The 22,302-nt window shown below is 39.8% G+C and overlaps 1 long non-coding RNA gene across 1 annotated transcript; it reads left to right on the forward strand.

Moving 5' to 3' along the window:
- Positions 1 to 8,388: 8,388 nt before the first annotated feature.
- On the forward strand, positions 8,389 to 22,077 carry LOC116272475. The gene is made up of 3 exons (XR_004181155.1): positions 8,389 to 9,427; positions 20,144 to 20,281; positions 21,103 to 22,077. It is a non-coding gene; the product is annotated as an uncharacterized LOC116272475 (long non-coding RNA).
- Positions 22,078 to 22,302: the final 225 nt, after the last annotated feature.

Consider the following 22,302-nt stretch of genomic DNA (forward strand, 5'->3'; position numbering starts at 1 on the left):
GACCATGAGGTCAGGAAATCGAAACCATCCTGGCTAACACGGTTAAATCCCGTCTCTACTAAAAGTACAAAAAATTAGACAGGCGTGGTGACGAGTGCTTGTCCCAGCTACTCGGGAGGCGGAGGCAGGAGAATGGCGTGAACCTGGGAGGCGGAGCTTGCAGTGAGCCGAGATCGCGCCACTACACTCCAGCCTGGGCGACAGAGCGAGACTCCGTCTCAAAATAATAATAATAATAATAATAATAATTCGAAGAGTTTGGTACATGTACAGTTAAGATATCTGAAAAAGTCTTGAGCATTTTAGTTGATTTAAAGTTTACTGTAATTATAAGGTGTAATGTGATTGTTGAAAAGCTAAACATATTAGCATGCTACAAGGAAACTAGCCAGCTCCCTTAATAGAATAATTTTCCAATTCTCCAGGCTTGGTCATGGACAGAGAGTCTCCAGATAGGGAGGGGCAGCTGGACCTCACAGCTCTTCTCTTATCTTTTAAGAAACTTCATGGGCACCAACAAATTGCACCCTGTATATTCTTACTCTGGCACAACCATAATTTAAGCAGATAGGATGGTCTTATGACTATAATTTAACTAAAACCTTCAGGAAACTGGAGAGAATTTCTACATAAGGAACATCACATACAATTGGCCTCTGGGAATGGCTTTTCTTAAGAACAGAACCCTAGCCGTCCTCTGAGTCCACTGTGGGTGTGACCCCTGACCAGTGAGAGGGTTGTATCTCCTTGTTAACTACCTGGTCTGCCTCCTTGTGCAGTGTCTATTTTCCCCATCACCCAAGAGCCCTCCAAACACTTCTGAAGACTCAGAGTAGAGTGAAGAACATGATTCATTTTTTTTTTCCTCACTGTAGACTCTCTTCCAAATTATAATTCGATTCCCAGGACTTATCTTTTCCGTGGATAACTGGCACTGGGAGTGACTACTTCATCACAGTAAGACCCAATTTCTACTCATGCGATTGGCATTACAATACACTGTGGCCTCCTTAGGACAACTGTGTCATAATGCAATAGTCTAACATTAGCATGAGATATACAAATGTGGGCAGAGCAGGGATGTCTTCTCCTTCAAACCATATTATCAACACATTATAATTTAATTATATATTACGTATAATATAATATCTCTCATTCTGTGGTATACAAATTTTATACTAAAATGTTATATTCAATTCTGCATATCAAAACCCAGGAGAAACTTCGACAAACTGCTGTGGTTCCCAAAGTACATCTTAACTGTGGTTCCCAATCTGGTTCCCAAAGAGCCAGATTGAAACAAATTAGAAAAGAGAGCGGCCAGGCACAGTGGCTCACACCTGTAATCCCAGCACTTTGGGAGGCCAAGGTGGGAGGATCACAAGGTCAGGAGTTTGAGACCAGCCTGGCCAGCATGGTGAAACCCTGTCTGTACTGAAAGTATAAAAAGTTAGCCAGGCATGGTGGCACACACCTGTAATCCCAGCTACTTGGGAGGCTGAGGCAGGAGAATTGCTTGAACTCGGCAAGCAGAGTTTGCAGTGAGCCAAGATCACGCCACTGCACTCTAGGCTGGGTGACAAAAGAGTGAGACTCTGTCTCAAAAAGAAAAAGAAAAGAAAAAAGAAGCTTGGGAAATAGTACAGGAATAGTACAAGAGATATGATAGCTCTCCTCAAATTCCATTTAGATGAGGGAGCACTTGATATTTGGACAATGTAACTGTTAAAGTTTTTTTTCAACTCATTGTCCACTGATTCTCTGACTTGTTACATTTTTTCTAGATGGAAGTACTAAGACCAGTTAGTATAAATTTCAGGGAAGCAGACTTTGACTCAATATGATTAAAACCAAAAACCATCAAATACCTAGAACCACATCTATCAAATAGACCCTGTTATGATTTCTGTCCATTGTTTAAACTCTCTAAAAATTACCCTGGAATGAATGCTGGTAGGTGAGTGGTTAATAGCACTGTATCTGCTTGGTTCAAATCTTAGCTCCACCACTGTGAAGTTGTGACCTTTGTTATGTTTTTCAAACTGTGTTTCTCAGTTTCTTTAACTGTAAAACTGAGATAACAATAAGATTTTTAAGGACAAAATAACTTGTAATTTAAAAATTCTTGGAACAACAGATGGTAAATACTAAACACTTGATAATTGCTCAGTGTTGTTAGTTCTTTTCAAACACTAATGTTTTGCGATTCTAATCTTAGCTGTTTTTCAATGCGTCTGGCATTCTTTGTAGATAAGAAAGAGTCTATTAATACAAAACTCAGATAAGGAAAAGATTGAATTGTTGGGCTTCTCTGGTTGTATGCTATGGCTTAAAATTTTATTTAGTAGAAATATGGAATAGATATTAAAACACATAAGTTTATGCTGTTATAAAAACAATTTACCATTTGATGCTTGTATATGACTAACTTAAATTTGATTTAACATTAATTTAAAAATTAAGTATGAAAATAGTAGATACTGAAAAACATGTAAGCAGGGTAGAAGTATATAAGTAAATCAAAAAATTCTTTTGGACTACATTTTAAGCATATAAATAAACATATATAATTTTATTTAGCTCACCAAAAATAGAGTAATATTTACAAATTGCTTTGCAATTTCCTTTGGTACACTGTTACATTTTAAAGGAAAAATTCCCTTGGAGACACAGATTTTTAAAAATTCTGTAAAGATTCTTGATTTGCTTATATCTTGTAAAGTTGTGGGGACTGTTTTCTTCAGTGGAGTCTTGCTCTTTGGGGTCCATGGCTTCAGTCCAGTCAGGTCTACGTATCACAGATCAATTCAACTTAAAAAAAAATGAGTTACCTGCAGTCTTTCTAGAACAATTGTTTATAACACTTCTCCAGGAATGTATTTATGGGGATTTATTTCATTAGGAATAATTTATTTATTAACAATCCTTTATTAACTGTTTAAGTTGTTCCTTTCTTTTTTTTTTGAGACAGGATCTCACTCTGTCACCCAGGCTGGAGTGCAGCGGCATGGTCTCAGCTCACTGCAGCCTCTGCCTTTTGGCTCAAGCAATTCTCATGCCTCAGCCTCCTGAGTAGCTGGGATTACAGTCATGTGCCACCACGTCCTCTAAGTTTTGTATTTTTGGAGAGACAGGTTCTTGCTATGTTGCCCAGGCTTTTCTCAAACTCATGGCCTCAAGGGACCTGCTCACCTTGACCTCCCAAAGTGCTGGGATTGCAAGTGTGAGCCACCACAACTGGCCTTGTTTCATTTTTTATAGTTAAAAACAACACTTCATACAGTGTTCAAAAAGTCAGAAACATAGGACCAATTTATTTTCAAACAATGTATTAGTAACATTTTGATATAATATGCTCAATATATTTTCCTTCAACTTCCACATACCATTTCAGGTAACTGTCTCTAAAGCAATAAATCCAACAGATAATCTAAAGTGTGATATTAAAAATACATTGTATTCCCTGTGTTTCCAGACTTTTTGGACAAGATTTGGGATATTTTTACAACTACTTATTGTTTCCTTGAATAGGTAGATATTTAAGCTCTTAAGAATTGGGAAAAAATTCAGTGGGAAAAAAAAAGCATGGCTTCCAGACCTTACGCCCTACATAGAAGGTAACACTTGGAAAGTGATACATTAGCTCAGAGCCATGATCGACCTTTTCCTGTGTAGTTTCTAGCTTTGGTGTTATGTTTAATTATCTATTTTTTAGAATTAACCATTATATGTATGTGTGTGTGTGTGTACATATATATATATATATATATATATATATATATATATATAAAATTTTTCCGTAAGTTATTGGGGTACAGGTAGCATTTGGTTTCATGAGTAAGTTCTTTAATGGTTATTTGTGAGATTTTGGTGTATCCATCACCTGAGCAGTATATAATGCCCCGTATTTGTAGTCTTATCCCTCACTCCCCAGCCGCCATTCTTCCCTCCAAGTCCACAAAGTCCATTATCATTCTTATGCCTTTACGTCCTCATAGCTTAGCTCCCACATATCAGTGAGAACATATGATGTTTGGTTTTCCATTCCTGAGTTACTTCACTTAGAATCATAGTCTCTAATCTCATCTAGGTCATTGCAAATGCTGTTAATTCATTCCTTTTTATGGCTGAGTAGTATTCCATCATGTATATATACCACAGTTTCTTTATCCACTCATTTACTGATGGGCATTTGTGTTAGTTCCATGATTTTGCAATTGTGAATTGTGCTGTTATAAACATGGGTGTGGAGGTATCTTTTTCAAATAGTGACTTCTTTTCCTCTGGATAGATACCCAGTAGTGGGATTGCTGGATCAAATGGTAGTTCTACCTTAAGTTCTTTTAGGGATCTCCACACTGTTCTCCATAGTGGCTGTACTAGTTTACATTCCTGCCAGCAGTGTAGAAGTGTTTCCTGATCACTGCATCCATGGCAACATCTACTATTTTTTGATTTTTTGATTATGGCCATTCTTGCAGGAGTAAGGTGGTATCACATTGTGGTTTTGATTTGCATTTCCCTCATCATTAGTGATGTTGAGCATTTATTCATATGTTTGTCGGCCACTTGTATATCTTCTTTTGAGAATTATCTATTCATGTCCTTAGCCCACTTTTCGATGGGATTGTTTCCTTTTTTCTTCCTGATTTGTGAGAGTTAAACCATCTTTGCATCTCTGGTATGAAACCCACTTGATGATGGTGGATTATCTTTTTGATATGTTGTTGGATTCGGTCAGCTAGTATTTTGTTAAGGGTTTTAGCATCTATGTTCATCAAGGATATCAGTCTGTAGTTTTCTTTTTTGGTTGTGTCCGTCCCTGGTTTTGGTATTAGGGTGATACTGGCTTCATAGAATGAGTTAGGGAGGGTTCCTTCTTTCTGTATCTTGTGGAATAGTGTCAAAAGGATTGGTACCAATTCTTCTTTGAATGTCTGGTAGAATTCTGCTGTGAATCTGCCTGGTCCTGGACTTTTTTTTGTTGGTAATTTTAAAATTACCGTTTCAATCTTGCTGCTTGTTTTGGGTCTGTTCACGGTATCTAATTCTTCCTAATTTAAGCTAGGAGGGTTGTATTTTTCCAGGAATTTTTCCATCTCATCTAGGTTTTCTAGTTTATGTGAGTAAAGGTGTTCATAGTAGCCTTAAATGAACTTAATTTCCTTAAATCACCATTTCAATGGTGTCAGTAACATCTCCTGTTTCATTTCTTAGTGAGGTTATTTGGATTTTCTCTCTTTTCTTGGTTAATATTGCTAATGGTCTCTGCATGCTGCTCTGTCTGGAGCTGCAATCTAGTCCTGCCTCCCATCTGCCATGATCCCGAAATTGAAGTAGCATAAACACTTTTTATTTTAAGAATTGTGCATACATTTTACATTATTAAATTTATATTATCACTAGGTCTTATGAAATGTGGGATATTGGCCAAGAAAAAAAGGAATTCTGATATCTGGAAGGTGATATCTGGAAATGTTTGGAAGATTTGGAGAAAGCTAAACCTTAAAACTCAGAATCACTCACTTTTACTCCATGTCTTGAGGAAGTAATCCCTGCCCCTGACTTTCCTGAAAACAGTTGAGCATTTCCCTTTAAGAAAGTGTTACTTTTAATCGGTTATCAGAACACAAATTTACAAGATCTGAGGGATAACATGCAGATTTATATTATGAAAACAAAATGTTACAACCAGGATTGGCTAATTGATATATATATTTAAAAATTTTAGTATTGCATTTACTTATTCAGTGTAATAAATACTTATTAGTGGCTATGATGGCAAGGGACTGTGTTAGTTTCTGATCCTTAGACTTCAAAGAGAAAATGATATAGCAAGACAGTCAGAAAATAATTCAATAATTTTCCAGCCAATATAAAACGGCATTTGTGACAAGTGCTTCCAAGGACTGGCCTGCTGATCTATGAGTAGTTATAATAGGAGGTTTGACTTATTGGGGGAAGGCTTCCCTGATGGGTTAGAGTTAAAGTCATCTCTTGATATTCATAAGTAATCAGTTCCAAGACTCCCAAGGACACCAAAATTTGCGGATGCTCAAGTCCCTTATATAAAATGGCATAATATTTGCATGTAAGCAATGCACGCCCCCTTGTATACTTTAGAACATCTCTAGATTACTTAAAATACCTAATACAATGCCTACACATCACTTCATTCCTGTGTATTTGATGTAGTACTCAGTGTGCAGTACATTCAAGTTTTGTTTATGGAACTTTATGGAATTTTGTTTTCCAAATATTTTTGATCTGTGGTTAGTTGAATCTGTGGATCCAGAATTCACAGATAAAGGGTCAAGTGTAATCAGGTAAAAAGGCAAAGACAGCATTCCAGATAGGCAGAATAGCATGTACACACGTGCTGTGGTGGTGTTACTGGAAAGGGGTCCTGATCCAGACCCCAAGAGATGGTTCTTGGACCTCGCACAAGAAAGAATTTGGGGCAAGTTCATAGAGTAAAGTAAAAGCAAGTTTATTAGAGAAATAAATAAAAGAATGGTTACTCCATAGGCAAATCAGCAGTATGGGCTGCTTGACTGACTATACTGTGAAAGGAAAATAAATCTTGGGGTCTCCAAATTACTAAGCTAAAGGGAAAAGTCAAGCCGGGAACTGCTTAGGGTAAACCTGCTTCCCATTCTGTTCAAAGTCATCCCTCACTGAGATAAATGCATATCTGATTGCCTTTTTTGGCGAAGCTAATTGGAAACTCGAAAAGAATGCAACCATTTGTCTCTTAACTACCTGTGACTTGGAAGCCCCCTTCTAGCTTTGAGTTGTCCCGCCTTTCTGGACTGAACCAGTGTTCATCTTACATATGTTGATTGATGTCTCATGTCTCCCTAAAATATATAAAACCAAGTTGTGCTTTGGCCACCTTGGGCACCTGTCATCAGGAACTCTAGAGGCTATCACCGTCCTGCCTCCTCAACCTTAGCAAAACAAACTTTCTAAATTAACTGAGACCTGTCTCAGGTATTCAGGGTTCACCACATTTATAGTTATCCCTTGGTTATATGCTAAAAACAGTGGATTATTCATGAGTTTTCCAAGAAAGGGAAGAAGATTTCCTGGAACTGAGGGTTCCTTCTCCTTTTAGACTATATAGGGTAATTTCTGGACATAGCTATGGCCTTTATAAACTGTCATAGTGCTGGTGGGAGTGTTTCTGAGAAAGCTAATGCATTATAATTAGCATATAATGAATAGTGAGGATGACCAGCAGTCACTTTCATAGGTATCTTGGTTTTGATGAGTTTTGGCTGGCTTCTTTACACCATCCTGTTTTATCAGCAGGATCTTTGTGATCTGTGTCTTGTGCCAATCTCCTACCTCATCATGTGACTAAGAATGCTTAACCTCCTGGGAGGGCAGCTCAGGAGGTGTCAGCTTCATTTTACCCAGCCCTATTCAAGATGGAGTCACTCTGGTTCCAAAGCCTCTGACAGTGGTAGAGATAACACAGGTAGGAGGGATTTAAAGAACGTCACCGTAGCTAAGGTAGAGAATGGCATGGGGATCGAGCAAGGTCCAATATGGGACTAGATTTGTTAAGCAGCTTTACTTTCAGTGATACATCTTATTTCTTCTTCAAAAATTTTTTGAGGAATGTTTTTTAATACCTAACACAAAAAGCAATAATTAAAAAATTATGGTAGATATCTTCAAGTCAACTCTGTATTCAAAAATGTTCCTTCTTAGAAAGGAAACACCCTTTTCAACACCCTTGGCTTTTTAAAATTTCATTTTTATACTTATCAGAGTTTTAAAAGTCAGATAGTTTTAGAAGACTGAAAATATGGTAACTTGCTAGACTTCTCGACTGCTGCCTCCTAATTCCCACTTTCCGAGTCAATCATTTTAAATTATTTCAGAAGTTTCTTCAGGTGTTTGCCTCTGTTTTTCTATTATAATATGCTTATAATGCTATTTCTTATTTTTTCATTTTAGACATTATTCATTTATTTTCTACTATTTTGTGTATCATGAAAGATAAGGATTTAGCTCTCTCATCTCCTGCCTATCATCTCTATACTTTCCTACTTCCATCCTCCCAATATGGTTCTATCATATTATATTATAATATAAGCACTTAATATTCTTCTATAATATTTTCTATAATAATTATATTATATTATGTAATATATTAATTATATTATGCTATATTATAAAATTATTTTTAATAATTATAAGCACTTAGTCTTCAAATTTCAATTAGCACTTTAATTGTGGGGTTTCTTTTTATGTAGTTTTAAAAGTTATCTTTTTATTAAAAGTAAACTATCTTTTATCTTTTATTAATAATAATTATATTTTTATTTTAAAATAAATGCATTTAAAAATAGAGTGAACTTTAATTTTATAATAAATAAGATTACATATGTTCGTAGATTTCGCCAAAACCATGAAGGTGTTATGGATATAATACAAGTCTAAGAAACAGTATATCAGGTCAGTGTTTGGCAAATTATGGACCTTGGACCAAAACCAACTGGCTCCTGCTTTTGAAGTAACATATTATTGTAACACAGTCACATTCATTCAAAGTATTTTCTATGACTACTTTCTCCTACAGTGGCAGAGTGAAGTAGCTGAGACAGAGTCTGTATGGCCCCCAGAGCCTAAAATATTTACCATTTGGCCCTTTACAGAAAGTTTGCTGACCTCTCTACCAGGTTATACTATGAAGCATTTTAAAAAAAACCTTAATCATCAGTATAATCATGACTCTACAAGGCAAAGATATATTTAACAAATTTGTCCTACATTGTCCCTTTTCTACATTCAAGACGGTTTAGTGCCTTTCTACAGATCTGGAGCATTCCAGGACACCTAAGGCTGGAGGCCATGTGACAACACTGGGCTATTATGAGAGTTTCTTTGTTTACTGTTTGACAGGATAGATTCTGCCTTCTCAAATTCTGTTTGATCAGAAATGCTGTAGCATAATAAAGGGAGCAGATGAATGACTGAGGCCCTACAGCTCCACTAAAGATTAGAGTAAAATCTGCACTTCAAAAGATCCTGGTAAAGCAGGGAACGTCCTCAGCTTTCCATTTTAAGTGGGTATGAGACAAGGGGATGGGGATGAAAGAACTAGCAGCCATCATTCCCAGATGCCTGTTTGCAGAGCAGTGTGGGGATCACCTCATCTGTCCTTCAAGATTCTGCCATGCTCTGCCTTCATTTTCCTTCTCAAGTTAACATATATTCTGACTCTGTCTTTCATGCTTAGTATTCTTGCAAGAGAACAGAGCTCCTGATCACCTGTGTGCGTCCTTTGAGTGGATGGCAGCCACATCTCTGCATTACAGCTAGTTAGAATGATGAGTCCTTGCTATGCCCCAAGTACTGTTTCGGGTGTTTAATGTCTATTATCTCACTTCATCCTCACCATGACCCATCCGAGGTAAGTTCTATTATTGCTATTTTACAAAAGAGGACACTAACACACACAGAGATTTAGTAACTTGCCCCAAATCACATAGTTGTTACTTGGCAGAGTAAAGATTTGAATCCAGGATTTCACTCCACAGCCTGTTTTAAAATTATATGAATTTACCTCTTTTCCTATCTGGATGCCCTGATGAAAGGAGAGTGTAAAGCCACACTCCGGTGCTTAGGGGATGGAATCTCCCTTGAAAGGGATAAACATGCTTAATGTTAATCCCTAACGAGACCAGGGTTTGGGCAGGAAAGATTGGCGTTGGTTAGGCTGGAGAAGGAATTTCTGGCCCCACACTTGGCCTTTTCCTCTCTAGGCTAGACTTTTACTTTAGTTATTGAATGTGGGCTACCACAGTCAGCTCCTTTACATGGAAATAAGGCCTTGAGCACAAAGAGCATGAGGTATCCTGTATTGCAAATTAAATAGTTTCAAGTTACTTAGTGTATTAATTTCCCTTTTGTTAATCCCTGACAAAGTCTTATTTAAATATCCTGGCCTCATTTCACTTGGGTTAAGGGGTATCAAAGGGAAGAGAATGGTGCATACTGAACCAGAATACCTAAAGGGAGATGTCTCAGAGTCAGGGCATATGGTGCTTTAAAAAGAAAAAAAACCCAAACAAAAACAAAAACAAAAAAAACCTGGAAGATCTTCTAGGACATATTCGAAAGAAAGTTGCAGAGTCCAGTACAAGCTGTTGCAAATCTGCAAAAAGGAGGAACAGGAGAGCACAGTGCTAGGTGCTGCTGCTAGCCCTGCTGCAGGGAGGTCCAGGAAGATGAGACTGGTTGACCACTGATTTGGCAACTGGAGGTCATTTGTGGCAGTGAAAAGAGAAATTTCCTTGAGTGGTGGAGACAAAACTTTTCTTCAAGAGAAAAAGAACAGTGAGGAAGACTGTATGTGTGGAAATTTTCTTCACAGAGTTTTGCTATGAAGGCTAGCAGAGAAAAGCTGTAGGAGATTTGTGAAGACAGGGGAGCTTTATTTTGGGGTGTGTGTGTGTGTGTGTGTTTTAAGAAGGGAGGGAGCTATTAAAGTACAGTTGTTGGCTGATAAGAATGATCCAATGGAGAAGGAAATTTGATGATGCAGGCAGTAGTGAGATTAATGTAGGTACAAAATCCTTTAGTATGTAAGAAGTGATTGGATGCAATGTGCAAAGAGAGGTTGGACTTATGTTGGAACTCTGATGTTTACTCTTTAAGTAAGAGAAAAGCCAGGATACATGAATTTGTAGATGCAGTGAGGTTGAAAGTTTGGTGGTAGGTAGATGAGGCATCTTCTAGACTGTCATTCTTCTATTTACTATATGCATCTAATTGCTTCTATTTTCTCAGTGCATAAGAAGTAGGTCTTCATTTGTTGTGAGAAGGGGTTAGCAGTATCAGAGATCTGAGGGAAAAAGAGAAACTGAAATAGTAAGAGAACTACTTGACTAGGGAAAACTATTTGTATTGCCTGCCAGCATTGTGGCCCAGGCTGGTTTTAAACTTAATATAAGGTCTCTTAGCTCCATTCTATCTCTCATTAGCTGCTTAAGTGAAAGTATGAAATAAGCAGACTGTGGACTTTTGCACGTTTGAAATTTTGGAAATGATTTATAACAAGAGGGAGAGACAAATGAGAGTGGTGCGGGAATGTATACATACACTAATTATGATGATGGATTGTGTCATCCAAGCTGAGTAGAATGCAGTGATGACAAGAATTAGAATGGAGGAGTGAGGTGCAAAAATAAGAGGTGATACCTCTCATGCTCACATATATCAGGGCCAGTCACCTAATTTCTGGGGCTTAGTGTAAAACAAAAATTTAAGGCCACTTATTCAAACATTATTAGGAATTTCAAGAGCTGGGCATGTTGGAGCATGCCTTTAGTCTCAGTTACTTAGGAGGCTGAGGCAGAAGGATTACTTGAGGCCAGGAGTTCGAGTCTGTAGTGTGCTATGATTATGCTTGTGACTAGCCATTGCATTCTAGCCTGAACAACATAGTGAGACCCCATCTCTAAAATGAAAAACAAATGAAATAAAATAATTTCAAGACAGTAACAACTCAGCATTAAATGAAGCATAGAGACTGTAAGCATGGGACAGTGACAGCTGCACAGGCGATAGACCTATGTAGCTGGCTCCACATATGCACATCCGTATATAAAAGTCTCTTTTTGAAAACCCGTTTTTATTTTTTAGGCCCCGATAATAAATGATTAATTATTAGTAGTTAAAGAAAAAAAAAAGAAAAGAAAAGAGGAGGTAACTAGAGAGAGGGGACGATTAAAATTAGTTTGGGAGAGGCTAGCTGGTCTAAGATGTAATCATGTTAGCGATGGACAGGATTACTGACATTAAAAGGCCAACGGACAGAGAGGCTAGGATCTTGGTTGTATTAGTTATGGGGCTGTTATAAGTGCTAGGATTTGTGACTTGAGTAGCATTGAGGGTGGTGATGGGGGACCTGGCAAGACAGCAGATGTCTACAGCAAGAGGAGGGAATGGGAAGCTGCCCTGATGGCATAATCATCAAGGTTGCTGATAAAATGGGGAAGAATAAGAAACAAAGGTTTGGAAATACGAACAAGGGGCTGGGAGGTTATTATCACACTTTCAGCCAAGAGGCACACGAAATGCTGCAGAAAAACTGCCACATCCTGAGATGGCTGCAGGGGAGGCTGTGTTTTTAGAGGGAAGTTAAGTTCAGTGGAGCAAGAAGGGGCATAGACTATTCAAAGAAGAGTTTGAGAATATGTGAAGTTTTACTTATGACAAATTATGTTTTCCAAAGGGTACAATGAAAGGGCTTGGGAGGTTAGGGATGGGTAGAAGGTGAAGTCAGACTAGCTCTATTAGGATGAGAATCCTGCAGATAAGGGAAGACCTAGAAACTTGGATTTCCTGTGAGTCACCAAGCAACAAAGGAACATAGGGTACAGTAAGATTTATCCTGATGTTTTCTTAGGTGTAGGTGACAATCAGGTATAAATTTTTAACTAAGTATACAAAAGCAATTGCAACAAAACCAAAAATGAACAAGTGAGACCTAATTACACTAAAGAGCTTCTGCACAGAAAAACAAACTATAACAGAGTAAAGAGACAACCTATAGAATGGGAGAAAACATTTGTAAACCATGCACCCTAAAAACGTCTAATATCCTGAATCTATAAGGAACTTAAATCAACAAGCAAAAAACAAATGCATTAAAAAATGGGCAAGGGGTGGGGGGGCGCCAAGATGGCTGAATAGAGACATCTCCAGCCTCCAACTCCCAGCGTGAGCAACACAGAAGATGGGTGATTTCTGCATTGTCAACTGAGGTACCGGGTTCATCACACTGGGGTGTGTTGGATAGTCAGTGCAGGACAGTGGGTGCAACCTGAGTGAGAGCCAAAGCAGGGTGAGGCATTGCCTCACCTGGGAAGCATAAGGGGGAAGGGAATTCCTTTTCCTAGCCAAGGGAAACCGTGACACACAACACCTGGAAAATCGGGTCACTCCCACCCTAATACTGCGCTTTGCCAAGGGTCTTAGCAAATGGCACACCAGGAGATTATAATCTGCACCTGGCTCAGAGGGCCCCACGCCCACGGAGCCTCCTTCATTGCTAGCACAGCAGTCTGAGATCTAGCTGCAAAGTAGCAGCAAGGCTGACGGAGGGATGCCCGCCATTGCTGAGGCTTAAGTAGGTAAACAAAGTGGCTGGGCGAGATGCTCAAACTAGGTGGAGCCCACCACAGCTCAAGGAGGCCTGCCTGCCTCTATAGACTCCACCTCTGGGGACAGGGCATAGATAAACAAAAAGAAGCAGAAACTTCTGCAGATGTAAATATCCCTGTTTGACAGCTTTGAAGAGAGTAGTGGTTCTCTGAGCATGGAGGTTGAGATCTGAGAATGGGAAGACTGCCTACTCAAGTGGGTCCCTGACCCCTGAGTAGCCAAATTGGGAAAACCTAACTGGGAGTAGCCTAACTGGAGTGGACCTCAAGCAAACTCCAACAGACCTGCAGCTAAGGGTTCTGACTGTTAGAAGGAAAACTAACAAACAGAAAGGACATCCACACCAAAACCCCATCTGTATGTCACCATCATCAAAGACCAAAGGTAGATAAAACCACAAAAATGGGGAAAAAGCAGTGCAGAAAAGCTCAACATTCAAAAAATCAGAGCACCTCTGCCCCTCCAAAGGAACACAGCTCCTCGCCAGCAATGGAAAAATGCTGGCGGAGAATGACTTTGACGAGTTGAGAGAAGAAGTCTTCAGTCGATCAAACTTCTGAGAGCTAAAATAGGAATTACAAACCCAGCGCAAAGAAACTAAAAACCTTGAAAAAAGATTTGACGAATGGATAACTAGAATAACCAATGCAGAGAAGTCCATAAACGACTTGATAGAGATGAAAACCATGACACGAGAACTACGTGACAAATGCACAAGCTTCTGTAACTGACTTGATCAACTGGAGGAAAGAGTATCAGTTACTGAAGATCAAATGAATGAAATGAAGTGAGAAGAGAAGTTTAGAGAAAAAAGAGTAAACAGAAATGAGCAAAGCCTCCAAGAAATATGGGATTACGTGAAAAGACCAAATCTATGTCTGATTGGCATACCTGAAAGTGATGGGGAGAATGGAATCAAGTTGGAAAAGGTTCTTCAGGATATTATCCAGGAGAACTTCACCAACCTAGCAAGGCAGGCCAACATTCAAATTCAGGAAATACAGAGAACGCCACAAAGATACACCTCAAGAAGAGCAACTCCAAGACACAAAATTGTCAGATTCACCAAAGTTGAAATGAAGGAAAAAATATTAAGGGCAGCCAGAGAGAAAGGTCAGGTTGCCCACAAAGGGAAGCCCATCAGACTAACAGCAGATCTCTTGGCAGAAACTCTACAAGCCAGAAGAGAGTGGGGGCCAATATTCAACATTCTTAAAGAAAAGAATTTTCAACCCGGAATTTCATATCCAGCCAAACTAAGTTTCATAAGTGAAGGAGAAATAAAATCCTTTACAGACAAGCAAATGCTGAGAGATTTTGTCACCACCAGGCCTGCCCTACAAGAGCTCCTGAAGGAAGCACTAAACATGGAAAGGAAAAACTGGTACCAGCCATTGAAAAAACATGCCAAAATGTAAAGACCATTGACACTAGGAAGAAGCTGCATCAACTAATGAGCAAAATAACCAGCTAACATCATAATGACAGGATCAAGTTCACACATAACAATATTAACCTTAAATGTAAATGGGCTAAATGGTCCAATTAAAAGACACAGACTGGCAAATTGGATAAAGAGTCAAGACCCATCAGTTTGCTGTATTCAGGAGACCTATCTCAGGTGCAGAGACACACATAGGCTCAAAATAAAGGGATGGAGGAAGATCTACCAAGCAAATGGAAAACAAAAAAAGGCAGAGGTTGCAATCCTAGTCTCTGATAAAACAGACTTTAAACCAACAAAGACCAAAAGAGACAAAGAAAGTCATTGCATAGTGGTAAAGGGATCAATTCAACAAGAAGGGCTAACCTAAATATATATGCATCCAATACAGGAACACCCAGATTCATAAAGCAAGTGCTTAGAGACTTACAGAGAGATTTACACTCCCACACAATAATAATGGGAGACTTTAACACCCCACTGTCAACAATAGACAGATCAACGAGACAGAAAGTTAATAAGGATATCCAGGAATTGAACTCAACTCTGCACTAAGCAGGCCTAACAGACATCTACAGAACTCTCCACCCCAAATCAACAGAATACACATTCTTCTCAGCACCACATCGCACTTATTCCAAAATTGACCACATCATTGGAAGTAAAGCACTCCTCAGAAAATGTAAAAGAACAGAAATTATAGCAAACTGTCCCTCAGACTACAGTGCAATCAAACTAGAACTCAGGACTAAGAAACTCAATCAAAACCGTTCAACTACATGGAAACTGAACAACCTGCTCCTGAATGACTACTGGGTACATAATGAAATGAAGGCAGAAATAAAGTTGTTATTTGAAACCAATGAGAACAAAGATACAACATACCAGAATCTATGGGACACATTTAAAGCAGTGTGTAGAGGGAAATTTATAGCACTAAATGCCCACAAGAGAAAGCAGGAAAGATGTAAAACTGACACCCTAACATCACAATTAAAAGAACTAGAGAAGCAAGAGCAAACACGTGCAAAACCTAGCAGAAGGCAAGAAATAACTAAGATCAGAGCAGAACTGAAGGAGATAGAGACACAAAAAACCCTCCAAAAAATCAATGAATTCAGGAGCTGGTTTTTTGAAAACATCAACAAAATTGATAGACCGCTAGCAAGACTAATAAAGAAGAAAAGAGAGAAAAATAAAATAGATGCAATAAAAAAGATAAAGGGGATATCACCACTGACCCCACAGAAATACAAACTACCATCAGAGAATACTATAAACACCTCTACACAAATAAACTAGAAAACCTAGAAGAAATGGATAAATTCCTGGACAGGGGTGTGGGTTGAAAAACTACCTGTTTAGTACAATATTAGTCAGTTCTTTCACTGCTATAAAGAAATATCTAAGAATGGATAATATATAAAGAAAAGAGGTTTAATTGGCTCATGGTTCCCCAGGCTGTACTGGAAACATGACTGGGGAGGCCTCAGATAATTTACAGTCATGACAGAAGGTGATGGGGAAGCAGGCACATTTTACATGGCCAGAGCAGAAAGAAGAGAGGGAGGGAGGAGGCACTACACACCTTTAACAACCAAATGTAATCACTTACTGTCATGAGAATTGCACCAAAGAGGAAATCCATCCCCATGATTCAGTCATCTTCCACCAGGACCCACATCCAACACTGGGGATTACAATTCAACATGAGATTTAGATGGGGATAGAAATCAAACCATGTCATTCCACCTCTGGCCCCTCTCAAATCTCATGTCCTTCTCACATTGCAAAATGCAATCATTCCTTCTCAACAGTCCCTGAAAGTCTGAACTAATTTTAGCATTAACATCAAAGTCTGCAATTGAAAGTCTCATCTGAGAAAAAGAAAGTCCCTTCCACCTATGAGCAGGTAAAATAAAAAATAAAAAACAAGGTAGTTACTTGCAAGATACAATGGGGGTACAGGCACTGGGTAAATACTCTCATTCCAAAAGGGAGAAATCAGTCAAAACAAAGGGGTTGTAGTCCCCATGCAGATCTGAAACCCAGCAGTGCAGTCATTAAATTTTAAATCTCCAAAATAATCTCTTTTGACTCTGTGTCTCACATCCAGGGCACACTGGTGCAAGGGATGGGCTCCCAAGGTCTTGGGCAGCTCTGTCTCTGAAGTTTCTCAGGGTACAGCTTCCACAGCTGCTCTCAAGAGCTAGCATTGAGTGCCTGTAGCTTTTCCAGGTGCATGGTACAGGCTGTCAGTGTATCTACCATTCTGGGGTCCAGAGGACTGTGGCCTTCTTCTCACAGCTCCACTAGGCAGTGCTTCAGTGGGGACTCTGTGTGGGGGCTCCAAACCCACATTTCCCCTTCATACTCCCCTTGTAGAGGTTCTCCATGAGGGCTCTGCCTCTGTAGCAGGCTTCTATCTGGACGTCCAGGCTTTCACATACATCTTCTAGGGTTTTTATAGTTTGGGGTTTTACTTTTAGGTCTTTAATCTATCTGGAGTTGATTTTTGTATATAGTGTAAGGAAGGGGTCTAGCTTCAGTCTTCTGCATATGGCTAGCCAGTTATCCCAGTACTATTTATTGAACAGGGAATCCTTTCCCCATTGCTTGTTTTTGTCAGCTTTATCAAAGATCAAATGGTTGTAGATGTGTGGCCTTATTTCTGGGCTCTCTATTCTGTTTCATTGGTTTATGTGCCTGTTTTTGTACCAGTACCATGCTGTTTTGGTCACTGTAGCCTTATACTATAGTTTGCAGTCAGGTAACATGATTCTTCCGGCTTTGCTCCTTTTGTTTATGATTGCTTTGGCTACTGGGGCTCTTTCTTGGTTCCATAAAAATTTTAAAATAACTTTTTCTAGTTGTGTGAAGAATGTCATTGGTAGTTTGATAGAAATAGCATTGAATCTGTAAATTGCTTTGGACAGTATAGTCATTTTAATGATATTGATTCTTCCAATTCATGAGCATAGGATGTTTTTTCATTTGTTTTTGTCTTCTCTGATTTATTTGAGCAGTGTTCTGTAATTCTCATTGCAGAGATCAAAGAGAAAAAAATGTTCCTTGTCTTTTTTGATCTTTGTTGGTTTGAAATCAGTTTTGTCTAAAATTAGGATTGCAATACCTGCTTTTTTGTTTTCTATTTTTATCCATCCCTTTATTTTGAGCCTGTGAGTATCACTATGTATGAGATGGGTTTCCTGAAGACCACTGGGTCTTGCTTTTTCATCCAGCTTGCTACTCTGTCCCTTTTAAGTGGGTCATTTAGTCCATTTACATTCAAGTTTAGTATTGATATGTATGGATTTGATCCTGTCATTGTGCTGTTAGTTGGCTATATGTTGGCTTGTTTATGTGGCTGCTTTACAGTGATACTGGTCTGTGTGTTTAAGTGTGTTTTTGTATTAGTTGGTAGCAGCCTTTCCTTTCTATATTTAGTGCTCCTTTCAAGATCTCTTGTAAGGCAGGTCTGGTGGTAGTGAAATCCCTCAACATTTGCTTATCCGAAAAGGATCTTATGTCTCCTTCACTTAGGAAGCTTAGTTTGGCTGGATATGAAATTCTTGGTTGAAGATTTTTTTTAAGACTGTTGAATATGTTTGCAATTCTCATTGTAGAGATCTTTCACCTCCCTGGTTAGGTGTATTCCTAGGCATCTTACTTTTCTTGTGGCAATTGAGAATGGGATTGCCTTTCTGATTTGGCTCTCAGTTGGGTTGTTGTTGGTGTATAGGAATGCTAGTGATTTTTGTACATTGATTTTGTATCCTGCAACTTTGCCAAAGTTCTTCATCAATTAAAGGAGCTTTGGGGCCAATAATATGGGGCCCCAATCTCTTCTAGCTTATAGCATTTCAGCTGAGAGTTTCACTGTTAGCCTGATGGGGATCCCTTTGCAGGTGATCTGCCCTTTCTTTCTCTAGCTGCATTTGACATTCTTTCTTTCATTTTGACCTTGGAAAATCTGAGGATTACATGTCTTGGGGATAATCTTCTTGTGTAGAATCTTGCAAGATTTCTCTGTATTTCCTGAATTTGACTGCTGGCCTATCTAGCAAGATTGGGGAAGTTTTCATGGGCTATATTCTGAAATATACTTTCCAAGTTGTTTCCTTTCTCCCCTTCCCTTTCAGGGATGCAAGTGATTAGTACATTTGGCCTCTTTACGTAATCCTATACTTCTTGGAGACTTTTATTCATTCCTTTTTATCCTTTTTTCTTTATTTTTTGTCTGACTGTCTTATTTCAGAGAAACAGTCTTCAAGTTCTGAGATTCTGTCCTCAACTTGGTTTATTCTGCCGTTAATACTTGTTATTGCATTGTGAAATTCTTGTATTGTGTTATTCAGCTCTGTCAGATTAGATTATTTTTTATACTAGCTATTTTGTCTTTCAGCTCCTGCATTGCTTTATCGTAATTTTTATTTTCCTTGGATTGGTTTTTGCCATCCTCCTGAATCTTGATGATTTTTTTTCCTGTCCATATTCTGAATTCTATTTCTGCCATTCCAGCCAGTTTGTCCTGGTTAAGAACTCTTGTTGGAGAAGTGGTGTGGTCATTTGGAGGACATATGACACTCTGACCATTTGAGTTATCTGAGTTCTGGCATTGATTCTTTCTCATCTCTGTGTGTGAGTGTTTGTTTAATTGCAGTGTAGATTGAGTACAGTCAATAGACTTCTGGATCTTTTCACAGGGTTGAGGCTTTATGCAGGGTCTTTATTTGAAGCTGACTTCTTGTCTCTGGTTTCAGAGGTGGGTACGTTAGTGAGGTAATTTTGGTGTGGAAGTTTTAGGGTGTGATCCAGAAGGTGACACTTAGGCCTATTGGTCAGTTGGTAGATTCTTGCTTGGTTGTGTGGCTTCCCTATATTTCCTCACAGTAGCAACTGAAAGTATGGATTCCTCTCCCCATTGAGTGCTGGCTCTAGTTCATGACTTGGCACTCCTGGGCTGCCCACTGCAGCTTTGGGGCAATCCTAGTTTTTATGTTCCTTTCCCAGCTTAGAGTCAGCAGAGGAAGGGACCTTAGTAGTCATTGTGGCCAAGGGTCATTTCCTTGACTCCTGGGGCTCCACCCCAGAGAGATGCAGGTCAGGAATGACGCAGTGCCGTCAGTCCAGGATGGAGGGTTTGTGCTATGGACCCAAGCCAGGGGTTCTCTGTCTTGTGATGAGCCATGGGTGGTGGGGGGAGTGGCACCCACGGGAGATGAACTGGCCTCCTCTCTTTGGGTTGACTGGAGATTGTTGGAGGTGTGGATAAGGCACTTAGGGTCTTTGTGCCTTTGTTAGTCCAAAGGTGCCAAGGGCAGTTTCTCTGCAGAGGCAGGGGCCAAGAGGCTTTCAGTTGCCCCTGGAAGCTCTGTCCAGGGAGTTGCTGAGTTGGTGTTGGCTCAATAGCTCTGGCAGGGGGTGGCTGGAGACTCAGGCCTAGAGGACCTGTCTGGTGAGGAGATATGGGAACAGGTACCCATGTAACAGTCTGACCACCTTTCTGTACAGCTGCTGTGGTATGCTTGGGGCCCACTCCAGTCTCTGGTCACATTGGATCTTCCAGAACCTAGAGGTGTCACCAGTGAAGGTTACAAAACAACAAAGAAGGCAGCCTGTCCCTCCCTCTGGGATTTTTGTCCCAGGAAGGTATGAACCTGTTGCCAGCCCAAAGGCACCTGTAGGAAGTGGTTGGAGACCCTCGTTGGGAGGTCCCACCCAGTAAGGAGGACTGGGATTACGTACCTGCTTAAAGGAGTGGTCTAGCTACATTTTGGTAGAGCAGTTGTGCTATGCTGGGGATCCCTTCCACCCCAGGTTGACTCAGACACTCCAAAGCCCAAAGACTGGAATGGCTAAGTCATCCAAACAGCAAAGATGGTGGCACATCCCACTGTCTGGGAGTGCTGTCCCAGGGGGAATTCAGATCTCTGTCAGCTGGAGAGCTCAGGTGGGGGTGACTAGAGGCCCCAGTTGGGAGATCCTACCCAGTGAGGAGGACCAGGATCAAGCACTCACTTAAAGCAGCAGACTGGTCACGTTTTGGTAGAGCAGCTGTGCTGTGCTGGGGAATCCCTTCCGCCCTGGATTGGCTCAGATTCTCCAAAGCCTGAAGGCTGGAATGGCTAAGGCGCCTGGACTGCAAAGATGGTGGCCTGCCCCTCCCCACTGGGAGCTCCTTCTTAGGGAGGTGCAATGCTGCTACTGACAGCTGGCTGGAATTCCAAGCCAGTGAGTCTTACCTTGTGAGATGCAGTGGAGCAGTGGAGGTGGGAGTGGAGCCTGCGGGCTGTTGCTGCTTAGCCCCTGGATTCAGCCTCTTTCCTAAAGGTATATACAGGAGTCTAACCTCCTAATTTCCACATTCTTAAGCTTACCAATTAGTCCAAAGATATTTTTCTCTTAGAGAAACCACCTTCCTGGAACGTTCTCTCTCTCAGTCTCTCTCTCTCTTTCTCCTTTTTTTAAAGTCAGGAAAACCTGTCACACAGACTGGACTGCAGTGGCACAATCACAGCTCACTACAGCCTCAAACTCGTAAGCTCAAGTCATCTTCCCACTTCAGCCTCCCGAGTAGCTGGGACTACAGGAGGGTGTCATCACATCCAGCTAACATTCTGTTTTTGTGCTCCAAGTAGAACAGGCTGTGAAAATGGGATCAAATAGATTCAATGTGCAAAGGTCATACAGCTAGTGTATGACAGAACGGGAACTGAAACCCAGGCAGTCTGTTCATTGCATTTCCTATTGGTGGTTGTATTGGTTATCTATTGCCAAAATAATGCTGTGTAACAGACCACCTCCAAATTCAGTGCCTCCAAAAACATTTACTTGTTATTTCTCACGTGTCTGGGCTTGTCTGGACTTGGCTGACGTAGCTCATCAGAGGCAGATCTGCTCCTTTTACCTCCAGTCTAACCCAGTCCTGTTCTCATGGGGATAGCAGGAGCGAAGGAAAACAAACAATTGTGCCAGTGCTTTTCCTTTTCAAACTTTCATCCTTACATCCTCTTAATGTCTCATTGATCAAAGCAAGTCACATGGCCACAGTCAAAGTCAAAAGGCAGGAAAATTCAGTCCATCCATGCAGTGGGGGGAGAGGAGGGAATCAATATTTATTGATAATAACTGAATCTACTACAACGCCTAACTAGTAAGATATATAAATGACATGCAACTCTGCTAAAATGTCTAATGATTAAGAAATTAACTAACCTTAAGATTTCTCAATTAGTTACTTTTTGCTAAAGCATAAGCAATTTCCTCAGTTCTAACCACAAATTCTTACATAAAATATGTAAGCATTAAAATCATATATTAATACAATATTAAATGTACTTCAATAATATGTCAAAATATTTCAATTTGATTTTATTTGCTTTCTTCTCATTCTCCTTTATAGTTTCTGAATTTTGTGCCATATGTATGCCAAATGCATTTGAGAAATGAAATGTTATAAAAAAAAAAGTTTACAAATTTATTTGAACCTTGAAACAGAGCACTAAAGTATCTTGCTCTGAGACCATATCTATATTTATTTATTTATTTATTTATTTATTTATTTATTTATTTTTTTTTTGAGACGGAGTCTCGCGCTGTGTCACCCAGGCTGGAGTGCAGTGGCGCGTTCTCGGCTCACTGCAAGCTCCGCCTCCCAGGTTCAGGCCATT

The sequence above is a fragment of the Papio anubis genome, unplaced genomic scaffold (assembly GCF_008728515.1).
Source record: "Papio anubis isolate 15944 unplaced genomic scaffold, Panubis1.0 scaffold112, whole genome shotgun sequence".
Lineage (NCBI taxonomy): Eukaryota > Metazoa > Chordata > Mammalia > Primates > Cercopithecidae > Papio > Papio anubis.